Consider the following 13,720-nt stretch of genomic DNA (forward strand, 5'->3'; position numbering starts at 1 on the left):
TGGATCAGCGAAATGTATTATTAGACCACTTCTGCTTACGAATGATCTGAATTGTGCTGATGTAAAACTTGGTTCATTGCCTGTCATGATTATCTTTGCTAAAGGATAATGTTGTAAGAGTTCCAAAACTTTATTCTCAATATTAGATTTATTTTCTATTTCCTTTACTGTTAGAAACTTTGAGTATGCGTCGATGCAAGTAAGAAACATTTTTTTGCCTGCGTAAAATTTATCAATATGAAGGTTCTCACCTTCATTAACTGGTATGGGTGCTTCGCCTATTGGTATTTCTATAGGATGTCTATTATATTTGTTCTGGTTGCAAATTGTACAGTTTTTTATATATTCCTTTAGTTTTATAAATAATTGTGGCCAATAATACAATCTATTTATTTGTTTGTAATTTTCCTCTAAACCTCTGTGAGCGCGGCAATGAGTCTCTTCAATAATTATGGCTTTATCCTCATCGTTCTCCACGTCTTGTACAAAAATATTTGTAAAAAGAAATTTGTTTACAAAGATATCTTTTAAAGGTTTTTGTATATTATACAAATCCTCTAGTGTGCAATGGATGCCTACAGTTACATTTGGCTGAATGTACTCTCTCAAAATAGATACTAAATTTTCATATAGTGTCATATTCAGTGTCATATTCAATAATATGTCTTTTGTTATTGAATATGTCTATTGACTCGTGAATTGTGAATCTTCCAGTTGTGATTAAGAGTTGAACTTTGAATTGATTCAGTGGCTTTTTTGTCTCTTCAATTACATTCTCAAAACTGGTTTCCGCGGAATGAATTGTATTATGTTCCGATCCATTATCTGGATTATATCCATAATAATTTCTGAGATTTTTTAATGCCCATACTATTTCTAATAATTCTTTTTTATTAGTTGCATACGCCTGTTCAGTTTTATTTAGGGTTTTTGATATAAAAGTTATTGGTTTGCCTTCTTGAGATAGTACCGCTCCCAGTGCTACGTTTGAAGCGTCTGTAGTTAGAATAAATTTTTTACTATAATCTGGTTGGACCAATTCAATTTGATTTGATAAATTTTGTTTAAGATCGTTAAACGTTTTTATGGCGGCATCATCCAACTGTATTAACATTTTTTTGGACATATTTTTTGATATTTTTCCATTCTGGCCTCCTAAATACGTGGTCAATGGTTTTGCTATGAAAGCATAATTACGGACAAATTTTCTATAGTAGCCTGTTAATCCAAGGAAACTTCTGAGTTCCCTAATGTTCTTTGGTATTGGGTATTTTTGAATGGCCGCAATTTTTTCTGGGTCCGTTTTAATTACATTGTGAGAGACTACGTAACCAAGGAAGCTTGTCTCCTTTAAAAAAAATTTGGATTTTTCTAAGGAAATTTTCATGTTAGCTTCTAATAAAATGGTAATTATTTTGGCAAGATCGGTATAATGATCTTCTAATGAGTTCGAAAATATTATAATATCGTCCATATAGACGTGACAAATTTTTCCTACTTGATCTCTTAGTATATCATCCATAGCTCGTTGGAAAATTCTTGGGGCATTTGTTAACCCGAAAGGCATTCTTAGGTATTCATATTTTCCGTTATTTATAGAAAAATAAGTTTTTTCTATATCGGATTCCCTCATTCCAAATCAATTGTGGAAAAAAATTTTGCTTTTCCTAGATTGGCTAAAATAACGCTTGGGTCCTGCATTGGGTATCTATCAGGAATTGTATTTTCATTTAACTTTTTAAAGTCGATTACTAGTCTTAATTTTGGAGTGCCGTCTTCATTATACCCCTTTTTTTGGCACTTCAAGTACTGGTGAATTATATGGGCTCCTACTGGGTCGAATTATATTTTCATCCAACATCCTTTTAATTTCTTTATTCACGAATTCTGCCACCGATTGGGCATAAGGATACTGCTTACTGTATATTGGTCTGTCGTGCTCGAGGTTTATTTCCCCTCTGATATCCGTTCTGAACGGAATTTGCATTTCATTTGGTCCTCCGGTTCTAATTGAATATTATTTATTATATCGATTGTGACCGAATCTTGAGAAATTAAAGTCAAATCTTCAGTATTATTATCATGAGTTTTAATAGAAATATTATCACTCGAAGCGTCGGACTTTGTGCTGCTTATTTCAACCTTGACTGAATCTGATTTGGATTCTTTAATCCTGTTGAAATATTTGTTAATCATGAATTCATTTAGAGAATGGTTACCTTTTTCCTCGGTCTGCGAAGTTTTTTCGTTACACACTTTATTATGAAAAAGTAACTTTTCCTCTTTCCCATGATAGCAAATGACACCTCTCTTCGTGTCTATTATTGCTCCTATTTTTTTCAGTTGGTTATAGCCGACTAAAAAGTCAGTTTCTAACCCTTCGATTTCATAAAATATGTACTTTGTATTAAAAATTGTTATTGTTTGGTAATATTTTATTATCGAGTATCCATTTACCGTTGATACTCTTTTGTGTATAGGAAGATCGTTTTTGTTTGAAAATATTCTGCTATTAACGTAACAAGCTGTTGCGCCTGTATCGATCAACACTATGAATTCTTTGCTATATTTTTTGTTGACTCGTACTAGATAAGGTAGGATTGTTCCTGACCTTCTTCTAAAAAACAATCTTCTTGTATGTTGTTAACCTTCATTGTTTTATTTTGCGGGTGATTTACTGTTCCCTCTTCCCCCCCTGTTCCCGTAATCTTTTTATCGGAAAATTTGGACCATTTTGATTTTGTTGGAAGGTATTATCATATAAAAAACCTCTTGAATTTTAGTGACGAAAATATGCTATATAGGTGTACAAAATTGAATATAAAAAATATTCTTGTTCGGCACGTGACTGATTTGTTTTTGTTTTTCTTGCACGTGCCGAACAAGAATATTTTTTATATGCAATTTTGTACACCTATATAGCATATTTTCGTCACTAAAATTGATATCAGATATTTTGGGTTTCGCATGCAGGTTCGTCACCGGTACTTTACCTCGTCAAGAGGTTTTTTTATATGATATCAGTTGTTTTTTTGTATATATTGATCTTCAATTATTTAAAACAGAACGCATAATATATAGAATATATGTATATGGAAGTAACCTCTGGACAGGCGATTCACATAGTTAGCAATACTTTAATTGTAAGGATAAACATCAAAACTCTTTTTTTCTTAACTCTATAGATTTTGACATTCAAGAAGGTGGAATAATTAAAAACCTTTCCAAAGACGTAAAGAATTTTTCGATAGCTTCAGTGGCTCTGAAGTTATACGTATTTTTAATTTACAAAGGTTTTGGAATTTGGTTAGCTTAAAAATTTTAATTAAAAATTTGCTCAAAAATGTATTTAAAATCCAAAATTGTTTCATAGTTGTGGGAAACCAAATTGTTTTAACAAATTAACAGATGAGAGGCCTATCCTTATGAGATTTCCACTATATAATAAATTATAAAAAAAAAACTAGAAAGGAAAGCTAACTTCAAGCGGAGCCGAATTTGATATACCCTTGCAGTTAAGCAGAAGCTTATATTATTATTATATATATCGGATCCTATAGAGTTGTCCGATCCTTATGAGAATTTCACCATCAACAAAATTTCTAATAAAAATATTGTAAACAGCCCCAAGCATCTTTAAAAATAGAATGGTTGTGCCATTTCCTATCTTTCAGTTATATGGCAGGTATAGGATATAGTTGGCCGATTCTTATGAAACATAGGATTAGATTGCCCAAAACGGAAACCATAGATAGTCCCATCATTCTAGCTTCAAAAACAACAAAGTTAAGCCAATTATCCTAATAAAATTTTGCAAATCGGATAAGATTGTCCAAAATGCAATCTGTACTATGTTCCATCCTTCTAACTTCTAAAAAAAAAACCAAGTTATTGCATATCCGATCAATCATATAATAAACATGTATTATATCTAAAATAAATGCGCAAAGATAAAAAATTAAAAAAAAACTGGAAATTTCGTTTTTCCAGTTTTTTTAGTTAAACCAATTGTTGAATGTAACAATTTATTTTGGGTGTGCGATATAAAATAATAAATATTAGAAAAGTATTGGCGGAGTTGGTTTGCATGGTTTTTTTTTAGCTTTTAATCCATGATTTGACCGAAACACGTAATTTAAGTAAATTTATATGCATTATATGCTCAGTGGGGGCATATGCATATAAAGCTTTCTACTCATAAAATTTTGCATTCTTCTTATTAACACATCAAAATTTGCCATCAAGCAACGAAGTTCGAGATTAGCCGAGTGGAGAGCGTTGTTGTTTCTAACACGGTAGGGCCTGAGTTCTAATCCTAGTTGAGGCAAAATGCTTATGTTTTACTTTTTTTAAGCTCTTTTTTATTATACCCTTGCAGAGGGTATTATAATTTTGGTCAAAAGTGTGCAACGCAGTGAAGGAGACATCTCCGACCATATAAAGTATATATATTCTTGATCAGGATCACCTCCTGAGTCGATATGAGCATGTCCGTCTGTCCGTCTGTCTGTCTGATTCTACGCAAACTAGTCTCTCAGTTTTAAAGCTATCGAGTTGAAATTTTGCACACATCCTTCTTTCCTTTGCAGGCAGTACATAAGTCGGAACGGCCGGGATCGGTCGACTATATCCTATAGCTGCCATATAACTGATTGATCGGAAATGCCATAACTTCGTTGTTTTTTAAGATAGAGGGTTGGGACTTTCCACACATGTTATGTTTGACCAACATATCTTATGTGCAAAATTTCATAAGGATCGGCCGACTATATCCTTTAGCTGTCATACAACGATCGGAATTGGCAAACTTTGGTGTTTTTTAAGTAAGAAAGATGGGACTTGGTACAGATTACTCTTTGGGCAAAATAATTCAATATGTTCAATGTTGGTCAAATATAACATGTGTGGAAAGTGCCAACCCTCTATCTTAAAAAACCCCAAAGTTATGGCATTTCCGATCAATCAGCTATATGGCAGCTATAGGATATAGTCGACCGATCCCGGCCGTTCCGACATATATACTGCCTGCAAAGGAAAGAAGGATGTGTGCAAAGTTTCAACTCGATAGCTTTAAAACTGAGAGACTAGTTTGCGTAGAAACAGACAGACAGACAGACAGACAGACAGACAGACAGACAGACAGACGGACAGACGGACAGACGGACAGACGGACATGCTCATATCGACTCAGGAGGTGATCCTGATCAAGAATATATATACTTTATAGGGTCGGAGATGTCTCCTTCACTGCGTTGCACACTTTTGACCAAAATTATAATACCCTCTGCAAGGGTATAAAAATATAGACAAACAGACCCACTGGCTTCATTTTGAAAAAACTGTAAAAATCGAATTTCTTGAATAACTTCTGAAAGAAATGTCGGACCGGGTCGGTTGAAGTACCAATCTTCTGAGTCTTCTCATTAAGACATGAGACACTGAAACACAAAGCAGAATTACAACAAAAGTTGCCATCAAGCAACACAGTTCTAGGTTAGTCGAGTGGAGAGCGTCGTGGTTCCTAACACAGAGGGCCTGGGTTCGAGTCCAAGTTGAGTCAATGTTTACGTTTTGCTTTTCAAGCCCTTTTTTATTTGGATTTTATTTTTTAATAAATAAACTAAAATCTGAAAAGATATACATACTCCATATTTTTTAGGGTATTGACCAAATATAAGCAGACTCCAAAAAGCAAAGTTGCCAATCAAATACACACACATGCACATGCACACATGGCATGTGGCAGTTATGGCATTTCCGATCAATCAGTTATATGGCAGCTATAGGATATAGTCGACCGATCCCGGCCGTTCCGACTTATATACTGCCTGCAACAGAAAGAAGGGTGTGTGCAAAGTTTCAACTCGATAGCTCTAAAACTGAGAGACTAGTTTGCGTAGAAACAGACAGACGGACAGACGGACAGACGGACCGACGGAGAGACGGACAGACGGACATGCTCATATCGACTCAGGAGGTGATCCTGATCAAGAATATATATACTTTATAGGGTCGGAGATGTCTCCTTCACTGCGTTGCACACTTTTGACCAAAATTATAATACCCTCTGCAAGGGTATAAAAATAGTGCAAACAGACAAACCGACAAACCGACGCAAACTGGCTTCATTTTGAAGAAGAAGAAAAAATCGAATTTTTTGAATAACTTCTGAATGAAATGTCGGATCGGGTCGATTGAGGTACCAATCGACGCGTATTTAGCTCTAGAATGCGAATATATAAAAATATTCTATCTGGGGCCCCACTTTAGTGATAAAATTTTTTTTTACTTTCACCCTAATTTCTCCCAAACCAAATAACTTTTGGAATATGTTTCGACAAAAATTATCTAATTGAAACAATACCTTTCGATTGGTATATCATTCATTTAGATCGGTTGCCTACAGAAAATTTTTAATTCTTCGGCTATATATAGAGTTTCCTCGCGCACGCCTAGGCATGCAGGTCGTCACCTCGTGGACTTTCGTCCACAGTGATTCGGACGACCAAAATTTTGTTGATTTTGGTGATTGAAAAACGGACGATCTTGGTTTTGGGCTGCATAATTTTCTTGACGGAAATTATTTGATTGCCATCTAGGTCTATTAAGAATCTGTATTGATGGATCTATTTCCATCGTTTCATCCTTTTGTTGACCTTGGAAATTTTGTCTTTGGAAATTATTATTATCATGATTATTACGCTGAGGCCAATTTTGGTTTTGATGGTTTACCCATTGATAACCTGCCCGTGGTTTATTATAATTTGGTTTTTGCTGGGTTGGATTGAACCTCAAGAAATTGGCTTGTTTATTTGTCTCAGTTTGAAAGCCATAATATCTATTAGCAAATTAAGCTCTAAAATTATTTGACTCGAGCTCTTGAACTTTTGCTAAGGCATTAAGAAGATCAGTTGGGTTTAATGAGAACAGGGTTTCTGAGATTGATCCGTTCAAACCTGAGATAAAGATTCCTAATGCGTTATTTCTAAATATTTTGTTTGTTTCTTTTGTGATTTCGCTCTCTTTACCATATGTCATAATGGTTTTATTTATTAATAAGGTCATTTTTTTATTGACCTCATTATAGAATTCTGTTACTGACAATTTTCCTTGTCTTAGGATGCTTAACTCTGCTTCTAGTACGTGGATTGGTCTTCTATCATTGTAGATAAAATCCAGTCTAGACAATATGGCGTTAAAATTCAACACTGTACCATGGTTTGTGAGCGCATCATGAGCCGTTCCCATGATTTTATTTCTTAATATTGTTAATGCTATAAAATATTGCTCACTGTTTATTTTATATAACCCCATTGCTGTTTCTGCTGCCTCTCGCCAGCCTACATATTGGGTTTGCTCTCCGTAAAATTTGGGAAGTGCTTTTATCACCTCCAAAGTTGTTTCACAGGTAACGTTCGGGTCAATTATCTGAATCTTGTAATCTTCTACTGAATTGCTTTTATTTTCTAACTTCGAGGTTAGATCATCCACCTTTGCATTTAAGTCATTCAATTGGACGTTAATTAGCCTGTTTATTAATTCCATCGTTATGCTACTGCTACTACCTAGTCCACTACCTATCATGTGTGTGTTAGCTCCACCTCCGTTTGCCATGTTTAAATTTTCTAAACTTTTAATTATATCTTCCAGATTGTTTTATTTTTAGTAATTTCTTTCTTTTTTTGTAATGTATAGTATGAATTTTTTGATATTATGTCTAATATTAATTACTTATAATTATAATTATCCTCACGGCGTTGATAGTTCTTTTATGGTTCCTTGATGTCTTCTTGTTCTTCAGCGGCTTCGTAGCTATTTGATTTCGTCTCTCCTATGCGTCTTCTTTATTCTTCCTTCGATGGATATTATTTTGAGATTTTTATTTTTTGTTATATTTTTACACTTTCTTGCGATTTTTACAATTTGTTGTTTTTCAACACTTTCTTATTATTAGTGTTTTATTTTGTTTTATTTATTTGTTTTATTTCTTTGTTTTTTTGTCTTTTTGTGATTTTTATTTCACTGTTTTATTTGAGTTTGTTTTTGATTGTCTTTTTGTGATTTTAACACTGTTTTTTTGTCTTGGTTTTACGGTTTTTTTGAAATGTTATTTTGGATATTTAATTTTATTTCATTTAATTTTTTTGTTTTTTTTTTAATGTATTTTTTAAAAAAGTTTTTTTGTTTAATATAATCTTTTTGGGAGTTGTCTTTTGTGGGTTAACTTTCACCGATTTTTTAAGGGAACTTATGTGTTTTCTTAAGACCAAGCCGGTGTTTCTGTTTAAATTAATTTTTTTATTTTATTAATTTTTTATTTTTGAAACACCTTTTGTTGCATGGCCCGAACCTTAAATTTGTTCCGAAGTTTACTTTTTAAAAAAATAATTTTTATTTTATTTCCTATTTTTTACAAACTTTTACTTAAATCGACTTTTAACGTTAAGCCCACTTATTACTCCACGATATATTTTACTTAGATCTTAGAGCGATCCCGATTCTAGACTGTGTCAAAACAAGACTGCCTGTGCTGATCTTATCGGTTTACCATCAAACCTCGGCTTAAGAGAGAAACCTCAAAAAGGGCTATTTGTAAATCTAGATCAATGTCTAAGAGACATTAAGAGAACGGACAATTGGCTGACGCAATATTTCACTCATTGGTGAAAACTGATGACATCGGAAGATATATCAAATTCGGACTGTCGGCGGCGAGCCGGTTCACTTGTTTATTACTTTGGCTCAGACCGTGGAAAAGTTTCGGAAATATGATTACAGCTAGCGCAGGATGTTTAGTCTGGGATAATTGCTTGGTGTCAGATTTGAATGGGGGAAGGTTGACAAACAGGATATGACTCATCTAGCAGAGGCTTCTATGATTTTAAAATTATGTTTATATATTGTATTAGATTAGTTAAGCTAGGGGTTGGATAACATGCACTATCCAGGGCCACCGACCCGTGACTGTTCTGGAGTCAAAATCGGTAGTGTCGTTGTTGGCAAGGCGCCTGACCGGAGGCTGTGATAATTTCTGGTACCACGGGAGCCAGAGCCCACGGAACTTGTTCCGTCCTGGCTATGGTTGAGGCCCCTTAGGGAGCTACGTGGTGGTTGTGGTTTAACACCCGAATGAGGGTAGAGTCTCTGGCTCGACGTGGAGTTGCGTTATACAACCGGGTGCCGTGATCCCATAGATCGGAAGAGGTTTAGATAGGCCTCCATCCTTAACCGAGGATTAAGTCATGACCGAACAGATTGACTTACATTCGGTATCCGGCGGAACATGGTTCCAAAGGGGCGCTGATTCAACAGAGCAGAAAAAATATCATATATATAAAATGAAAAAAAAAAGGGGAACACGCCACGTTAAACAAGACCGGAGAGATCCGAGAGACACCTGCCCCTATTAAAACTTTTATAAAAATAAAAAAAAAATAAAACATTTGGATATTACGAATATTAAAATATTTTTATATGGATATAAAAATATTAAAATATTATATATATATATATATATATATTTTATATATATAATATTAAAATATTTTTATATGGATATGAAAATATTAAAATATGGATATATATACGTAGTATAATAAATACCACAATTTACGAACGCTGTGTCAAAAAGGTTTGGATATGGAAATATTAAAATATTTTGATATGGATATGAAAATATAAAAATTTTTTTATAGGGATATGAAAATATTAAAAAATTTTTATATGGATATGAAATTATTAAAATGTGGATATATATATGTAGTATAAAAAATACCACAATGTACGAATTCTGTGTCAAAAAGGTATATATATATATATATATATATTTTTTTTTAATCAATAAGAAGTTATATTTAAAATCTGTCCGCAGTTATGGACAATAATTAAATGTTACAAATGTTCCTTGACATAAAGAAGAATACATAGATACAATGATTATCTAAGTGTTTAAATGCCACATTTTACGAAAGCTTAAATTTTACAATTGTTTCTTGACACAAAGAATACAGAGATACAATGATACAATGGTTATCTAAGTGGTTAAATGCCACATTTTACGAAAGCTGCCTCGAATTTATTACTAAAACCTCACCAATCAGCCTCCTCTAGCCTGAGATCCAGAGGGTGAGTCCGCTTCAACCTTCTCAAAGTGGTGCTGTTGTCAAGCAAGTTGATGGCCTGGGGGTTGGGATGTCGATCCAGCCTATCGACATATCTTGTGGCGAATCTCCGGACTTCTTCGCTGACCCATGGGACGCCCAGCTGGGCATGGATGGTTACATTATCGTGGTAAGGGTGGGCTCCAGACAACGTCCTGAGGGCCCTATTCTGTGCAAGCTGGATGATCTTTCTATTGCTTGGACTCGCTGTCCCCCATAGCTGGATACCATAGGTCCAAACTGGCTTCACTATGGACTTGTAGACCAGTAGTTTGACGCTCAGTTTCATTCTGGACCTCCGTCCAATCAGCCAGTAAAGCTGTCGCAGCTTGTCTTGGAGTTGCTTTCGTTTTCGCAGCAAGTGGGTTCTCCATGAGCAAGTGGGTTCTCGATGGGCCTGTATTCGGATCTCGCATCATCACCACTTCTCACCCTGAACTTCCTGTCCGTCAAGTAAGAGTTGAGAAACTCGTAATGTTTATGTGGCAGGTTCCTCTTGAGCTTAGCTCTCAGCCCAGGGTGCCAGACCCTGTCAAAATCCTGCTTGTCATCTCGAAAGACAGCACAGCAGTACTTCTTTTCCTCTAGACTGTCCAGAATTTTTGCCACGATTCTGTGGCATTGCTCGGGGGTGGAGTGAGAGCGCATAAAGCAGAATTGGTGATCTGGGATCAATTCTGCCTCGTCCAAAAGTAACTGCAATCTTCGCAGAAATAATCTCTCTAGAATTTTGGAGATTACCGAAAGTAGACTAATTGGCCTGTAAGAGGCAAGGTCTAATTCAGGCTTTACAGGCTTAGGGATCAGTATAACTTCCGCCTGTTTCCAGCTAGGGGGGAAATGTCCGTTCTCTAGACACGCGTTGTAAATGCTCGTGAGTCTCCTTATGCCTGAAGGTGGGAGATACTTGACTGCGAGTGCCTCTATTCCGTTATCACCTGGAGATTTCTTTGTGCTGAGGCCTGCCACCTCCTCCTTGACCTCCTCCTCCGAGACAGGTTCCGAGACAGTACAAAGTCCGTTTTAGCCTTATCCTCCTCCGAGCACATGTTGAAGGGCTTGAAGGCTGCCTCGAGGTGAGCAGCAAATGTGTCGGCTCTCTCCTGATCCGAGCGACACCATCCGCCGTCAGATTTTCTTATCTGGGCCAACCTTTGTTTGGGACGATTTATATGGCGCGTTAGTTGCAACACGTTGTGTTGGGGGTCCCCAGGCTCGACCTGTCGTAGGTACTCCTCAAATGCGCAAGTCCGCAACCTCTGCAGCAGCCTCTTCAGCTTTTTGGCCGCGCGATTGAAGGCTGTTTTGTCGCTAGGGTACCGGGCTTGGAACCAAATCCTTCTCCGTCGTTTCTTCTCAGTGCAGCCACTTCAGGCGACCACAGATGTAAGGGCCGTTGCAATTTCTTGTTGTTGCATGGAGCCGTCGGGGTAGAAATCAAGGCAGCGTTCTACATCTCCTGCGTCAGATTCACAACATCGTTGTCGATACCAGTACCTGAGCTCCTCCTTTGGCTATATCATCATAGCTTCTAGATGAAGTGTCCACTGTTGGGTAGTGCTGAGGCGGTGGGTACGCTTGCCTTGGCCTTGGCTTTTTTATAAGCCGGGCATTCTTTGTACGTCGCAGGATGGGCCCCGTGACAGTGCACGCATTTAGCAGCTTTTTCACGTGTCTTCCTACACTCGCTTGTGCTATGGTGAACTCCACATTTGACGCAGCGATGCTGCAGCTTGCAGTACTGTGCCCAAATCCTTGGCTCCGGTAGCACTGTGGCACGTCATGGAATTTACCTGGAGGTTCAACCGTGACTATAGAGTGACAAATTCTTTTGATGTCGAAGACCTCCTTGTTGTTGCTAGACGGCTCAAGGTTGACAAAGAAAATCGACAGCGGTGTTTTAGAGATGTGCCCCACGGCATTGCGCGCATCTCGGACCACATGTCCTTTTCGCCGGAAGTCCTCCTTGATGTCAACGATGTCAGTGGAATGATGCAGACCTTTCACAACGACTCTATAGGCTCTGTCTTCCTTGGGCTGGAACGTATAGTATCTTTTGACTTGAGGGCAGAGTACGACTCCTTGTCCGGAATCATAACCCTAACCTGGTTATCTCTGGCGGCTTTATGTAAAAGTCCTTTGTTAACTGAGATTAGTTTATGTCGTCGCGAAAAACCGAAAGACACAAAAGGTGGCTGTAAATTTAAATATAGCAACTACGAAAAACACGTGCACTTGGTTCAACTTTATAAATTCGATTATATTTCTTCCAAAAGAACTTAAGCCTAGCTTATCTATAGCGGCGAAGCGGGGCGAATTCACGGGAGAGCGCAAGTGAGCTTTTCTTGCGTTCCCGCTCCGCCCTATACTAACTTATACTAGACTTCAATACAATTCAAACTTAATCTTCTACATTAATTCTACACCGGCCCCGTTGAAGGTTGTCCTCGGCGACCAGGAACAGAGGAACTCCAAGGTGAAGAGTCGATAGAATAATGTAGGTAAGGGTAGTCGGCAAATTAGATCCGTAACTTCGGGATAAGGATTGGCTCTGAAGATTGAGATAGTCGGGCTTGATTGGGAAACAATACTATGGTTTATGTGCTCGTTCTGGGTAAATAGAGTTTCGATCATTTATGGTTGTAACTTGTTCCCCGGATAGTTGTTACGTATCCAATTGTGGAACTTTCTTGCTAAAATTTTTAAGAATACTAGTTGGGTCAAACCAGTTAGTTCTTATTAATTATAACGATTATCAATTAACAATCAATTCAGAACTGGCACGGACTTGGGGAATCCGACTGTCTAATTAAAACAAAGCATTGTGATGGCCCTAGCGGGTGTTGACACAAAGTGATTTCTGCCCAGTGCTCTGAATGTCAAAGTGAAGAAATTCAAGTAAGCGCGGGTCAACGGCGGGAGTAACTATGACTCTCTTAAACTCTAGAACCGACGAGTATTAAGATCATAATGGGGACCAATCAAACCACACGAACAGACGAACAGCGAAATCCTTAGGGTACTACAAGGGGTAGCCCCTGTAGAAAACCCTGTAGTCATACAGGGGCTACCCCCTGTAGTATGCTTACCCTGGTGGGGAGCCGAGGTCCTGCAACATATCATAAATAATGCGCAGGTCTCGGGACAGGAAACAATTCGGGACAATTTATCCGCCACGGAATGAACCGCACATTCTGACGAGGCCCCGAACGGAGCCTCGAAATATGAGGCAACGTAGAAGGCAGCAGTACGCGAGGGTTCAGCGTAACTGGGATAAACATCCGGGGCGATGCATAAAGTCTCTACTGGAGGAAGCTGATGAGTCGGTGATGCCAAACCAGGATGTCATGGCGCCATATTGGAGACAGATAATGAATCAGCCTAGGCTTAGCTCGATAGAACGCAACATGTTTAACATGGAGCATTCGCTCGAGAGGGTATGGTACGCTGTGAACCATCGCGATCTTAGGGCCACAAAATGATACGCATAATGAACTTGATCCTCTGGTGCGGGAATTTGCCGTACTCCATCCGTCTGGCCCGAACCATCTTCATTCCGA

The 13,720-nt window shown here is 37.5% G+C and overlaps 1 long non-coding RNA gene across 2 annotated transcripts; it reads left to right on the plus strand.

Annotated features, from left to right (window-relative positions):
* The first annotated feature begins 985 nt into the window (after positions 1–985).
* LOC123258332 lies at positions 986–13,082 on the plus strand. 2 transcript variants are annotated; one of them, XR_006508029.1, is made up of 3 exons: positions 986–998; positions 2,526–2,527; positions 12,643–13,082. It is a non-coding gene; the product is annotated as an uncharacterized LOC123258332 (long non-coding RNA). The 2 variants fall into 2 exon arrangements; XR_006508030.1 differs by lacking the exons at positions 986–998; positions 2,526–2,527 and adding exons at positions 9,193–9,204; positions 12,181–12,185.
* Positions 13,083–13,720: the final 638 nt, after the last annotated feature.

The sequence above is a fragment of the Drosophila ananassae genome, unplaced genomic scaffold (genome assembly GCF_017639315.1).
Source record: "Drosophila ananassae strain 14024-0371.13 unplaced genomic scaffold, ASM1763931v2 tig00000182, whole genome shotgun sequence".
NCBI lineage: Eukaryota > Metazoa > Arthropoda > Insecta > Diptera > Drosophilidae > Drosophila > Drosophila ananassae.